The following is a 14811-nucleotide window of genomic DNA, read 5'->3' on the forward strand; positions in this document are numbered from 1 at the left end:
GTCAATATATCCTATAGGAAGAAACACGTATTCTGGACTTCATCGCTAGCCACACATCAAATTTACGAAGGAATTATGATTAAAGGCTACATTGGGACAATCCTCTCAGAATGCACATATGGCAACAAAACCTATCAATTTTATTCCTAAATGTCAACACAGAGGATTTGGAAGTACTTACTAACGCTATCTTACATTGTCTAGAGATATCTAGTAAACAAGATACATCTTGGGCATGATATGTTTTTTCCAAAGTGAAAATATTATTTTCCAATTACAAACTTTTCTAAATGTCAATGAGTTTATAGAAATGACTAATGATTAACTGAATAGATTAAGCAAAGGTGGAGAGTAGCTACCAGTAGAATCCAAGACGCGCGTTTCGTTCTATTTGTGACTCATCAGCTGGATGTAACCTGTATCTCAGAGTTGATGTTCGCTCGGGGACTCGAACACAGTACCGTTCGCTTCAAACGCCATCGCGTTATTCTTTTAGCTACTGATTCCTGATAATCACTTGCTGAAATGGTAATCTTTCAGCTAAAAATGAACATTCATAATTAGTTTGATAACATAGAAGTAAAATTGATTATAATTTCATTCATATTGCTGTCATTCATATTTTCTTTATAGACAGTAGCAAAAAATTCCTACAGTTTGCTTGTTTAACACGTCGGTGATAAACCTTTAATAACGATATGTTCTTTCAAGGAACCAAAACAAAACACAATTTGAATATATTAAGTTTATTTAAGTTTAGTGTCAAAGTATGACATACTGTAACTGATAACTAAACGATAATCTTTCAGTTAACTACAAATTCATATCTGAAAATATTTCAACAAAAATAAATTGTGTTATTATTTATAATTTGTGTTTAAACAAGGTGTGTTGGTGGGCAAATCTATATATCTTGAAATATTTATTTCATCCTTAACTGGTATCAGTTATCAAACCGTCGAAATTCGAGGAATAGTTAGCAAACTGTAACTGGGCTCGTCTTAACGAGGTGGGATTAATAACCCTATAATTAACTTTGTTTTTTATCTGAGCTTAGAATTAATAATAGTCTTAGATTGACGCGAAGCCTAATTATCGCAAGTCAAGAACTGTTCAATAAGTATTTCATACCAATTTTTCATTTATTATAAGTGTGTACACATGAATCCAAATGAAATTTAAAACAGGATACAACTTTAATAGCCAACAACAGATCGTTTAAATACGGAGTTGGAATTTAGCATTTCTTAATTTTAATTATAATTAATTCCTGGTGTAATGGTACAATCGCTAAGTTTAATCGATGAGTGACTGTTTCGTCCCACAGTTGATTAACTTCACTGATCACAAATTCTTAGTGAACCTTCTGTAAATATTGGTCGAAACCAGTCACAAGTGGTCCTTTTGATTAGGGATGGTAGTTGAATATTTCCTGAGTTACTTATCATTCTTGTTGTATGAAATTCTATTGTCTTATTTTAATGTAATTAATATCTTTTTTAATGTAAATTCTAGCATACAATCAAACCTACGGTGATCACAAATTTATATTAGGCGCAGAAGTTGGTTTGATGAAATCAAATATTATTATCCAAGGTGATGATCAAAGTGTCAATACTAAATTTGGCGGAAGAATCTTGATTTCACAAACTTTATACGAAGGTGATATTTTATATGGGCAATTAAAATTATCAGGTATGCAAGAAGATAATAAACATTTACATATACATTTAATCAACAGGAAATAAAGGTTAATTGGTCAAATATTATTTGTATTTAATTTTTGATTGAGATCATGAACCGATTGATGTTAGACCACCAATGATAATCCTGAAGACCCTGGGTTCGAATTCCGCGGGTGGGATCGTGGATGTGCACTGTTGAGAAGTCCCATAATAGGACGAAACGGCCGTTCAGTGCTTCCAGGTTTTCAGTGGTGATCTAACATCAATCGGTTTATGATCTCAATCAAAAACCTAATAATTTCCACAACCCCATACTTACATTTCATTTGTCTATTTCACTATTAGTTTTCAACATTCCAGTTATTTTCAATCATCGAGATAATTATAATCAGAGAAGGGTTTTTGTGGATATTATGGTAGTTTAATATTTGAATTCATGAATCAATTAAAGCTAGACCACTATGGAAAACCAGAAGGCACTAGATGGCCGTTTCGTCCTAGTATGGAACTCCTCAGCAGTGCGCATCCACGATCCCGCCTTGCTAGATTCAAACCCAGGAACTATCGATGTCGTGCGCGAGCGCCTCACCACTAGACCAATGTCCCGGCATCCAATGGTGTTGATGTCTAACTTTCAACAGCCGTCCGGTGCTTCCAGGCTTCTCATAGTGGTCTAGCTTCAATTGATTCATGAATTCAACTATTAAATAAACTAGATAATTGTTGAATGAGATCAGTGCAGTTTTTATTTTTCTTTAGCACACCCTATTAATCATATTACACCTTTTTTTAACATTTCATTTATTTTAGGTGTACATTTCTATCGAATGGGTCAAAAAGATTTTAATACTGTAACAGATGCACGTTTCCCTATTGCATTTATTAGTGCTGGTGATATGAATAATATATCATATATAAAATCATGTTTATTTGAAAATTCTTTATCAACAGCTTTAGGAGGATTTGCAACTACAGGATTATATATGGAAAATAATATCTTTTATAAAACATTGGGTTCTGGCAAGTTTAATTGATTATATTTATTTTTAATAGTGTTTAACTGATTTTCAACTTATAAAAGTTTTCATATACAAAGTATTGTTTAACAAAATGTCCTTATTATATTGAAATTTTCAGTATGAGGTTTGTGGAGATTGTCGGATTTCATTAAAATCATAGATCAATCTAAGTTAGACCACAATTGAACATCTGGAAGCACTAGACAGGCGTTTCTTCGTAGGATGGGAATCATCAGCAGTGCACATTCATCATCCAGCACGGAGGACTCATACCTATGAACTTCGGTCTTGCAAGCGAAAGTTTGGACTCTAGATCACTGAACCGGCATCAAATGGTGTTAGTGAATAACCTCAATAAGTTCACATTATTAAAATGATTAAAAAACAAATATATAATTCAATATTGAATTATGTTTCTCAAATGAGTCAATTAATTTATTGATTTTTCAAACTATATACACACATTAGATTGTCTCTTAACCACTAATTTATTTCAGTTAGATCATCAGTGTAGGGTTGATGGAGAGAGCTGAATTTTATTGAAATTCTGAACTAGTCAAAATCAGACAATAATCCCTATAACCCCAATCATGTATTTACCAGTGACTGGCTTCGAGAAGAGTTTGAGGAGTTCTAGTGAGAAACCTGATCAGTGGAGTTTGAGATTTTGGGTGTGAGGAAGGTATTCATTCAAGACAGTGGAAGATAGTGGCGCAATATCATAGACTGATTGAAACTAGACCTGTTTACTATTAAATCCCGGCTCAGTGGTCTACAGGTTAAGCGTTCACGCTTGAGACCGTATATCTTGAGTCCGATCCCTACTTGTGGGATCATGGATATGTACTACTGAGAGGGCCCCACTGGGACAAAACGCCCGCTACTTAAACGTATCCATAGGCTAACATACCTGTTATTGTGGATATCGTATTTAGTAATGGCTAATGCATAAATCAGCCCTATTTTACAGCCCCGTTTTCTTCCTTGCATCAACAAAGCAGCTTGCTTCTCTGAATCAGTAGCAGACAGAAGTATTTCACAGTCATAGCAAACAGCCATATCAAAAGCAGAAATTGCAATTTAATTCAAGCCACAACACTGACGTACCAGCTTTGTTTCAAGACAATTCATAAATAAAGGACTCAAAAATATTCTTTTCTGTAAGCTACCTTCATTTTACCAGAGAAACATTAAAAAGTAGTAATAGATGTTTGATCCTGATGCAAAACTTATTAGGAGTGGGCACCTGTGGTCGCATCCTTTGAATACTGAGTCAATATTCACCCAACTGCATAAAGCCAGTGGCTATCTCGACTCGTTCGCTCAGTGGATAACGCGATGACGTTTAAAACAAACGGCACGAGGATCGAGTCCCGGAGTTAACATCGACTCAAGGTGTATCCAGCTGGCCGGTCTCGGATGCGACGAGACAAATGTCCCAAATTCCACATCTAGCCATTACATATCTCCGCTTAAAAATGCTCGTGACTCAGAGGCAATTTCGAGCCAATCCACGCAGGATGCACATGAATAAAAAGAGGCTGATCAGTTGCAGACCTTAGCATCAATGGAATGATGCAAATAACTAATATATTTGTCCATGTTTCCATTTTTTTATGTTGAATGATATTTAGTTTATGGCATTGGTGAGTAAATTTGTCATGGTCATCTGTGTTGACTAGATAAGTAAGACATTGCACTTTCGCATTATAATGCACTCTATTCTTATTTTCTTAGGAATGTTCATACTTCACAGTTAATCATTTAATGATAATAAATTGTTTGTATTTTTCATACTTTTATAATTTTAATTCTCCAGCAATATGGTTAACAGATGGAAATCATAAATTAATACATAATCTTCTTATTGAATCAATCTGGTCTGGAGAACTAACAACTGATAATCAAAATCTTGGTATTTTGTTTGAAGCTGCATTAGATATTAAACAAGCTAGTGATTTAATTCTACAAAGGAATTCAATTGCAGGAGCTGAACGTCTTTGTGTTTATACTCAAGGTAATCCATGTGGTGAAAGTTCTACAACCATTTGGTAGGTTGATTGAAATTTTATCTTCCAATAATAATGATTTTACTCAATTTGGTTATAGTAAAGAATGCCTAGTAAGATAATGGAGAATATTTATAGTTCAGGATGAGAATGTTATTTTAATAGCTGTATTGGATAGATTTGATGTGAAGATTTCATTGTTCTTCTAAACAACATTATCAGTACATGGTTCGAAAACAATTACTCCACAATTGACTAGGAGATTGTTCTGATGATAAGAAATTTGATTGATTGTTATCCATTATTATGTGATCGTTGTTTGTATGTTTGTTTCTATCGTTCTTTCTCCTGATCTGAATTCTGACCTTGATGTTTCTTATTGGTTGAAAGATTTAGTTGATTTCGATGTACTTATTGATTGATGCTTGAATTGTGTCCTGGACTGATAAGAATTCTCCGGCTTTCTTCGGGTTTCCTGTCTCCAATATTTCGACGTTTTCTCAGCAGAACTGATGTCCACAATTGTTAAGATGTTTTGATATAAACGAAGCTACGTCGTGTCACTTAACAGCAAACTGGTGCTCAGGTAGACATGGACAAATAGGGCAACGAATTTCTGTTTGACATACATTCATATTGTAATTATTTCAAAATAAGAATTTTTAACAGTCACTATCAGCTATTCATATTCAATCACTGAATCTCTCCACCATTTCACCTAATACACTTAATTTTTCACATCCCTAAAACACAAAACAAATGAATTCCAATTTATTTGACATTTGTTTTACAATAGATAGGTAAGATAGAATCTGAGCCAACAAATTTGTGAGTATGTACAGTTAAACCAATGCAAAAAACAAGGTTAGTGGCAATATTTTGTACGGTTTAAAAGTAGGTGGTCTAAATACTAGAGCATGTCACCTGAAGGTATAATTTTATTAAAAACATAACTCATATCTTTTGATTTTGGTCGAAACGGTTTGATTTTTAATATTTTTCTTATTGATTAAAATAACCCAGTTATTGGGCTGGTTTTAAAGTCGGATTCATAATGGTCTCGTGATCGCTCCTGGATCACGTTTACTCTCTGTGTTTTATTGTAATTCTATTTTTTGATTTCACTTACACATAACCGATGTAACTTATTGCACGGTCGTTGAATTTAGAAATATGATCTTGATTCTGAAAAAAATTATAAACCAGCAATAGATTTATTAACTATAAATAGTATTTTCGCGGAGACCAGAATTTATGAAAGAACCAATCAGATTTAAGATGGCAAGTCTTATATCCATCCATACATATGCTTGGTAATATAGCTCATATCACTTTGTGATGAAATCCCTAAATCTCGATTCTGACTTCTTACACTAATGTATAATTTTCTTTAGACCCTAGTAAGTTGGTGAATTTTCTCAAGGTCATCTTGCCGTTGCTCAAATATAGTACATAAAATATAGTCCTACTGTATTTGCTACTGGCAAATTTTTAAACTTTAGAAGAAAAGAAATAAGTGGTGAGTAGTGTAAAAACTTGACTCTTAGAAGCAAATATCGAACAATAATAAAGAAACTATTAAAAGAAACATAGAGAACTAGTATTCCAAGATCGTCAGAGAATGTTATATGATATGAAATTAGGATGGTCGCGTGATCAAGAGTCATGTAAAGTTCGACACTGCATGAATTACTATGAAAACAGAATTTTAGGTATGGACTGTCGACTTGAACAACAGTTTAGTGTAGAACATATATCACATAAATATCTTGAGCTGTTGACAACACACAAAAAAGAAATCAGAAGCGAAACATACACATAATTTTCGCAGCTGAAATCACGAGTTAATTTGAGCTAGACCACCATTGAAGACCTGGAAGCACTGGACGCCTGCCTCATCATAGGATAGGACTCCTCAGAAGTGCGACTCCACGATTCTGCACGCGAGACTCGAACCCAGGACCTTCAGTCTTTTGCGCTAACCCTTGATTTCTAGACCTCTATGCTGGCATTAGACGGTGTCAACGTCTACCTTCGATCGATCTTGCGCAACCCTTCATCCATCGCTTGGGGTGAATAGCTGTCTTAAACCCGACAATCAATAGACTTCACTGATCACGGCTTCTCACTAGAACTCCGGGAGTTACACCTTGATCCAGGAGTTTTGGTTTTGCGCGTGAAACCGGAGGACGAAACAGCCGTCAAACGCTCTCAGGTCTTAAATGATGGTCTAGCACAGATCTTCTCGTGGTTTTAACTGTAAAATACTAAAATCCCCACAAATCGTCATACTGATACATACAATTGTTTGACACTTATCTGTTAATAATATTTTATATTTCACCAATTAATTTTACTGATAGTTTTTCTATAAAATAATGACATTGCTTATTAGGGCAATATTTTGTTTTGTATTATAGGGAGAAAAATATCATACATTCGTGTTTAATCGGGATTATGCAGTTAAAAACACAGTACAATTGTACCCTCATTTCTAATGCTCAAATATATTCAGTTAGTCAATTTCCGGTATATTGGAAAACAGCTTCAGCTATTCAAGCCAATAATTTACAACTAGTCGATAACGCTGGAGGTATTGTTCCACTTTGTTATAAACGAAAGTCACATAAATGTTTGCCATGCAAATAATTTTTCCAAATAATTTGACTAATATATTCTGTTTATTTTACGCCGTTTGCTAAATTAGCAAGATAACAAGAAACGTTTTTATGAACGAATGAGTCCTGATGTGGTCACATAACCCTCGAAGTGTTTCGTTCAAGATATAGACTTCTTCACAGTATAAAGCTATTTCTGGAAAGAGGTTTGAATACGAGATCTTCAGTTCTTGCCTATAACAAAACTTTATCGAGTCACTGAATCGAAATCACTTGATTCATATTTATGAATCTGGTCAATTAGTTCTGTAGCAATTTTTTATTGATATCCCATAGCTTCACATTAAGATTCCAAGAAATCCAGCTTAACTCATACTAGAAGGAAATAACCGTTTGGTCCTTCCATGTTTACAGTGGTGTTGTAAGTAAGGTCAGTTCGTGATGTAAACTATGAGAAATCTACAGCCTTGAATACTTATAAAATATGTTATTTGTGAAAGGATCTGTAATTGTTTGTTATCACATCATATTAGTAATATAATATGATATCCATGTTGAAAATGATCTTGTTGATTTTCAGGTATATATCCATTCACTGGTTTGCCTGGAGGACGTAGTCATGAGATCAGCAAAAAAACTTTCCTATTTAATAATTCATTATTAGTTGGCCGTAGTGGAATTCAAACATGTGACGACCGTCCGGATACAAATGCTATTAAACTTGGATCGGAACTTCTAGGACCTACTGCACCTGACGGTAATGGTTATCTCGGTATGACTAGTGCACAATTTATGAGTGGAACTGGTGAACCAGAGAAAGGCAAACTAGTGAGTTGGATGGAAGATTTTTCCAACGGTGGAGCAGCATACTTGTCAAGTAATTAAACTTTTAAATTCAGTAATTTAATACACTACTTAAATATATGAGTAGATAATTTAAATTCCTCAAGATTTAAAACATATGTTTGATGAGAGATAGAGAAATGATGGAAGCATTCTTTTATTAGATGAAACTCTTTATGTAGGACACAATTGCATTACTGTGTGCCTAGACCTAAAAAAATAAAATTAATTACAGTTTTGCTTATTAACGTCAGGGTAGTTTTAAGATATTTCATTCTGAAATATCTTACTTGTATTATACTATGCAGGGGAGAGTTGTAACATTTAACATGCAAAGAAAAACAATGTATGAGTTTAAAATAAGTTTGATACTTATAATATACTTATTTAGACCTGCTCAAATACACCGAAAATGGGTTGAACTACAAAACAGTTGGATTAGTTGGACTTAAATTTAAATTCGATCTAAAACAAATGGACTATAAGTACAGATTTACACCTTGATACTCTGATATGTATACTTCAAAGATGCAATTGGTTGTGATCAGTAGTCATATTCGTTTGAATGAATGACCGGAAAACAACTGATACAAACAAAAAATCATTGATAAATGTAAAAAAATCTAAAGACAACATGACAAGTATGGTTGCATTCAAGAGAAATCCAATATTTTAAAAAATCAATTTTCAATGTGACGACCAGGAGGCTTAACAGTGTATTAGCTAGAAAATAACCTGGAACAAAACTATTAATCCAGTATAAAACAATATGTTTAGTAATTCAATCAAAGGTTGACAGGTACCCCTTTCATGTTACCTCAAATTGTATCTATGATTTTACATGTATCTGCCAAGCCAGCTACACTGGTCAAATAGAAAAAAGGATATATCTTAGCGTTTTTGAACGTGTTCCATAAACTCTTCAAGTACTAAATATTTCTTGGACATGGGATAACAAGTTGAAATCTTGAAATTTTTCAAGGTGATTAATAAACAACCAAACTCCAATCTTCTGACGTTTGCTAAAGCCATTGTTACCGGTGTTCAGAAACTTGATTTATGTTTCAGAAGGAGATGACTGTTAATCGTACTCTCCCTTGGTGACTAACATTTTTCTGTTACATCATAAAATCTTTTGAATAATTACATATATGTGAACAATATTGTTTTCGATTAGACCCTCATCAGACTCTAATATACAGTAATTTTTATATGTATATACGAAATTATTAACCCAATTAATGCAGTTTATGAGTCAATGCTATCAGTGGAATAAATTGCATAACCAAACATAGTAAGTGAAAAATACAAACTGGTAGTATGATGATAGGTGTACAGGTTGTGATAAGAATAATAAAGGCTTGAATCAATGTTACATAAAAATTGTAAGATTACGTAATAAGAAGTGTTCAGATAATTGGACCGTGAAACGTATATTTGAGAGGAAAAACAAAATGGTATGAGGGGGTGACCTAGACTAGTGGCCGAATTGCAACATGGTCGATAGTATCCGGTCTGCACTAAGATGGACCTGACACATATGACACTGATCACAACCCAGTGATCAATCAATTGTGAATCAAACGAAATAAAATGAATTCACACTAACCTGATCAAATCTTTATTCTTGTTCTCTTTAAAAATATTATCATTGGTACCAAACATCTATAGATGCTTCCAGTTATAGCTAGACAAAAATGTTCCGTGCTATAATATGTTTTGATATCTTATTTCGATGCTGAATAAACACTGTAAATTACATTTAGCTAATGTAACAACACAGAATAATCGGAGCTGAGATATATTGTGAAGTTCTATTGGAGTAGGTGAACTGTTAGATCAACATCCTGAAAGTCTTACATTCATTTCTAGACAAAATCATGGTGTTTAGCCTATTCAACTTATAATCTATATAGAAAACGCTGTTTCCAGCTAGAGATATTCATTTTTCAAAATTTGATGAATTCGGTTAGTTTTCATTGAATGTTGAGTTATCAGTGTAGTCATGGTAACATAGAACAATGGTCTTATATAGTTTTTTTATAACTAATTTAAAAGAAATAAAAACCACTTACTAATGTATTTTCTGTATAATCATAGATTTAACAATAGCAAATTACAGTACTATATGCAATGGAAAAAGAGATTATGTTTGGAGAACAGCTACACCTAATGAAGATGGTGTATTTCCAACTTATTTTATGGGTACAAAAACTATATCAGTTGATATGGATAGTATTGTTTATTATGATAGACCACTTTTAGCGTAAGTTAGAAATATATGTAAAAATTTATAATCAGTCTAATGATATTGTAACTACTGTTACATTCTACAATTTTAGACATTTTTATGATTATTTGGGCTTGTAGTGTCAGTTATTATGGCAAGCCCATATACCTTATTCTAACTTCCGGACATCCTATTTTATTCATTTTACTTGAGCCATATTTTGACCTTGTTAATTATTCGCTTATTAGCCTTGGCTGTTTTCACATGGGCGTATATGTGTGTACACTTCATGTCCCATGATTCATCACATGTCTGTAGTTTATTTTGTCTGCCTATAAATATTGAGTAACGCTTAATTAAAATGGAGTTGGCTTCCCAGCCATCTTCCATACGTGTCAAAATTGCTTTGCTATGGCTTTCGCTCGCTTGCTTGCCTTTCAGCACAACTCTTCTATGCTTGTTTAACGCATCTGTACATTTGGATATATGTGTGTGGTCTCGTAGTAAACGTAATCAACACTTCGTATTTGTCTTCCGATTAATATACCGTTGGGACGTTATATAGAACGGTTATCAAGACGAGCTGTATACGAAGTTTAAAGATTATATCGAATACCGGCCTGTACAGGCTACACTCAATCACAGATACAACAGAAGACTACTGTGTCTTCATGATGTGTCTGCATATGTATTATTCTGATTTTAATTGAACGAATATTATATTAACATTGATGCAATCTAATCAGTAGTTTTGTACTAATCACTTACGTTAATTAAAGTATGTACTTCACTTGAATTCAATATTTATCATCAGTATGAGGTTGTCAGAATTGTTCAATTTTATTGAAATCACGAACCAGTCTAAGTATGACAACCGTTAAAAACCTGGGAACCAAAGACAGCCATTTCGGGCTCGAATCTAGAACTTTTATTCCATGAGTGAACGCTTAACCTCTAGATAGTGTGTAAGTCTAATTACAATCGATCAATTGTCTTCTGTGAGTACCTTTCTCACACCCGACATGGTTGAACTCCATTAGTCATAGCTTCTTATTAGAACTACAGAAATTTCCTCTCGAAGCTTGTCACTAGTGAGCACATGATAATTTTCAGTGCTTGATTATCTCATACTAGGACAAAACGGCTGTCTAGTGCTTTCGGGTTTTCACTGATTGTCTAAATTAGATCCTTCAGAGATTTGAATGAAATAAACACTTATCACTTGAATGAATCAATATGGTATATCTGTTGTTTCAATGTTAATGTCTAACCTCAACCAGTCCACGAAATTGTGCGACACATCCACCATTGTCATTAGTGAGTTCCTATCTCATAACAGACCCGGTTGAACTCCACTGGTCACTGCTTCTCTCTAGAACCCCAGGATATACATCTAGAAGCCAGTCACTAGCGAGCATATATTGATTAGTATCAGAAGGGGTTTTGTGGAGATTGTAGTAATTTGAATAATTGAAATCATGAATTAATTGTTAATAACTGTGAGACATAGATCAAAATCCAGAAAGTTTAAAACTAAACATTTACCATTAACTATTGACTATTTAGAATTGAACTTAGAGGTTATTGTTCGGAAATTGACATTTATCGTTTGGATTCCAATGAACACTGATTCATGTAAACGTTTAATTCTTCAGTGGTCGCTTTATTTAAATATACGATATGACACAGGTCACAAACCCGCTTACTTTGTAACTGTTATGGAAGAGAACTTTAATGAATAAGAATCTTTTCATTAACCAACCATTTAATCCCCAGTCAAACTTCCAGTAAGCTATAAAACTGTTATTAAAACTTTTCTCGTTTGCTATTCTACATGAAACAACCAGTAAAGCTATATTTCATCTCTGAGGGACCGTAAAATCTTGTCCCTTTGTAGCCAGACAGAAGTCAACAAATAAAAGTATGATTTATCATGACAGGTGTGGGATCAAGATTTGGAATTTAAAGTTTTTGGATTATTGCTGATCTCAGTTCATGATCAAAACTCTAACCTTTACTTTTAATCCTATTTTTGAACTTCATTTTTATTTTCACGCCATGACCTTGAGGCTGTTTTCCACGTCCACCATAATTTCACCTGTCACAGCTTTACCCAACAACGTTTTCTTCCAAACAATTTTTTCATTTAGAGTAAGCTTTCAAAATTTGTAGCAATGATATAAACTGAATAACTTTATGTTAAGTCCCGATAAGCATCAGGAATGGTAACTTTTGGGATCCATTTATGGACCAATACTAAACGTATATTTTTATTGTATAATTGTTAAATAACTAAACTATACATATTCATGTCCCTCTTACTATTAGCTTTATTTTGACCTATGAACTATTATTCTACGATTTACCATTGTTGAGTTATGCCCTGGCTATCAATTACTATCTCCCACATTCACAACCACTTTTGGCTAAATCTTGTACAAATGTTGTTTCCTATTTTATTGGTACGATGTGGTCTGTCTGGTTGGTATATAAACCCAGTATAGAAAACATTTGTACAAAATCTAGCCTAATGTGGCTGTGAATGTGGGAGACTGTAATTTATAGTCTGAGTATAACTCAAGAGCAGTAAATCGTATAATAATAGTCTAGGAGTTAAAATAAAGCTTATAATGGGAGGAACATGACTATGCATAGTTTAGCTACTTAACAATAAAAATATATGTATTGTATTGGTTCATAAATACTTCTCAAAAGTTGACATTCATAATTCTCGTCGGGAAATAACATTAACAAGGTTTTACATTAACATTTCATAACTTTTTCCTTACTAATTATTTTTGTTTTTATACATGAAGTAACGTCCGATTCGATAAATGCAATGATATGGAATGTGATGGTTTAAAAAAAGTTCTTGTTATTGATAAAGATGGTGGGTTATTTGGTCAGCCTAGTGTTATAGTACCACAATCAGAATGGCAATATAATCTCAATCCTTTGTATGGTGTTGGTGATAATCGTATACCTTCAAGGATGTTAACTAAAGTTGATGGAACATCTATTAATCCTACAATACAATGGCCTAACAAAGGTAGTTATCTATGAATATACCGTTTATATGTTATTTAAAATTAGTACGATATAATCAGTGATTTATGAAGACAAATATCTTACTTTTGAGAAACGAAATTAGGATCGTAGATAGCATTAATAGAGGATGATTCTGTATCACAAATTAATTAAAGTTGAAAATATAGTTCATCATGTTTCAACTTCGTGATCTAGAGATTTTGCACTTGGAGTAAGAGTTGAAGGATTATGATCTCTATCCTTTCCTTGACCTTGCGTAAGCCACAATATAAAAGATCTAAGCTATTAATTTTCATCATTCGGAAAAATAACTGGAAAGAATATCTGTCTTTTAATATTATGGTTATTTTTATACACCTATATCCTTGTTTAATTTTTAAAGAATTATGTTAAAACAATGATAGAACTATATTATAATGATGATTTTGAGCAACTTATCAAGCAATCAGTAAACAGCGTTTAGTGCTGTTCATTATAAAATGTAATAAAATTAATTTAGATAAACAGTCACGACAGCAAAGTATTAGAGTTAGGTATTAGCTGTTGAGGTTAGGAGTTGAGGTTTGTATTTTTAAAGTTTTCACCATGAACTGGAATCAACCAGAAAGCAAGATTGATTGATAGTAATACTGATGAATGATCTTCATGACTAGATTAGAAAGGCGCTGTCCTCATTCTGATTGATTGGCGCATAAATTATAGTGCTACTATGTTAGGGTCAGAAACTCGAATTTCTAGGGTTAAGTTTAAAATTTAATTTTACAATAGGAGAGTAGATTTTTCGTTACACAAAATTCATTAACTGTGCCTTGAATCATATCAAGATTAACGTCTGATTAACACATTAATATCTAGATGTAGCCATTTTTTAAAATTTAGATTAAATTAAAATGTAAGCTTTTCTTCACTGAGTTTTGAACTTTGCACAATAAATACTACCTCGAATCTGACTGACTCCCTATAAGTCATTGGTATGGTATGGAAAAAAAGTGACAATAAACAATTGAATACATATTTCTTCACAGTTTAAGTCATCAAAAATGTTGTTTACTAACAGTATTCTTCTTATCAGTATAGTGGGTGTGGAGATTATTAAGTTTTTAATTGAGATCATAAACCTATTGATGTTAGACCACCATTGAAAACCTGGAAGCACTGGATGGCCGTTTCGTTCTATTGTGGGACTCCTGAGCAGTGCGCATCCACGATCCCGCTCGCGGGACCCGTACACAGGGCCTTCAGTCTCGCGCGTGAATGCTTGACCTACTGGACCACTGAGTCGTCATCCAATGGTGTTAATGTATAACCTCAACCAATCCACGAAATTGCGCGACCATCTTCTATTCTTCTTCTTACTTC

General features: G+C 33.4%; 1 protein-coding gene across 1 annotated transcript in view; it reads left to right on the forward strand.

Annotated features, from left to right (window-relative positions):
* Positions 1-14811, forward strand: part of PKHD1L1_1 (Fibrocystin-L) — a 118762-nt gene that overhangs the window by 100801 nt on the left and 3150 nt on the right. Inside the window, exons 50-56 of the mRNA XM_051210365.1 lie at positions 1516-1695; positions 2496-2705; positions 4524-4755; positions 7134-7306; positions 7912-8208; positions 10275-10440; positions 13221-13453. The gene's annotated coding sequence lies outside the window, so the exon portion shown is untranslated. The remainder of the gene's footprint in view (positions 1-1515; positions 1696-2495; positions 2706-4523; positions 4756-7133; positions 7307-7911; positions 8209-10274; positions 10441-13220; positions 13454-14811) is intronic.

Source organism: Schistosoma haematobium, chromosome ZW (assembly GCF_000699445.3).
Source record: "Schistosoma haematobium chromosome ZW, whole genome shotgun sequence".
Taxonomy (NCBI): Eukaryota; Metazoa; Platyhelminthes; class Trematoda; order Strigeidida; family Schistosomatidae; genus Schistosoma; species Schistosoma haematobium.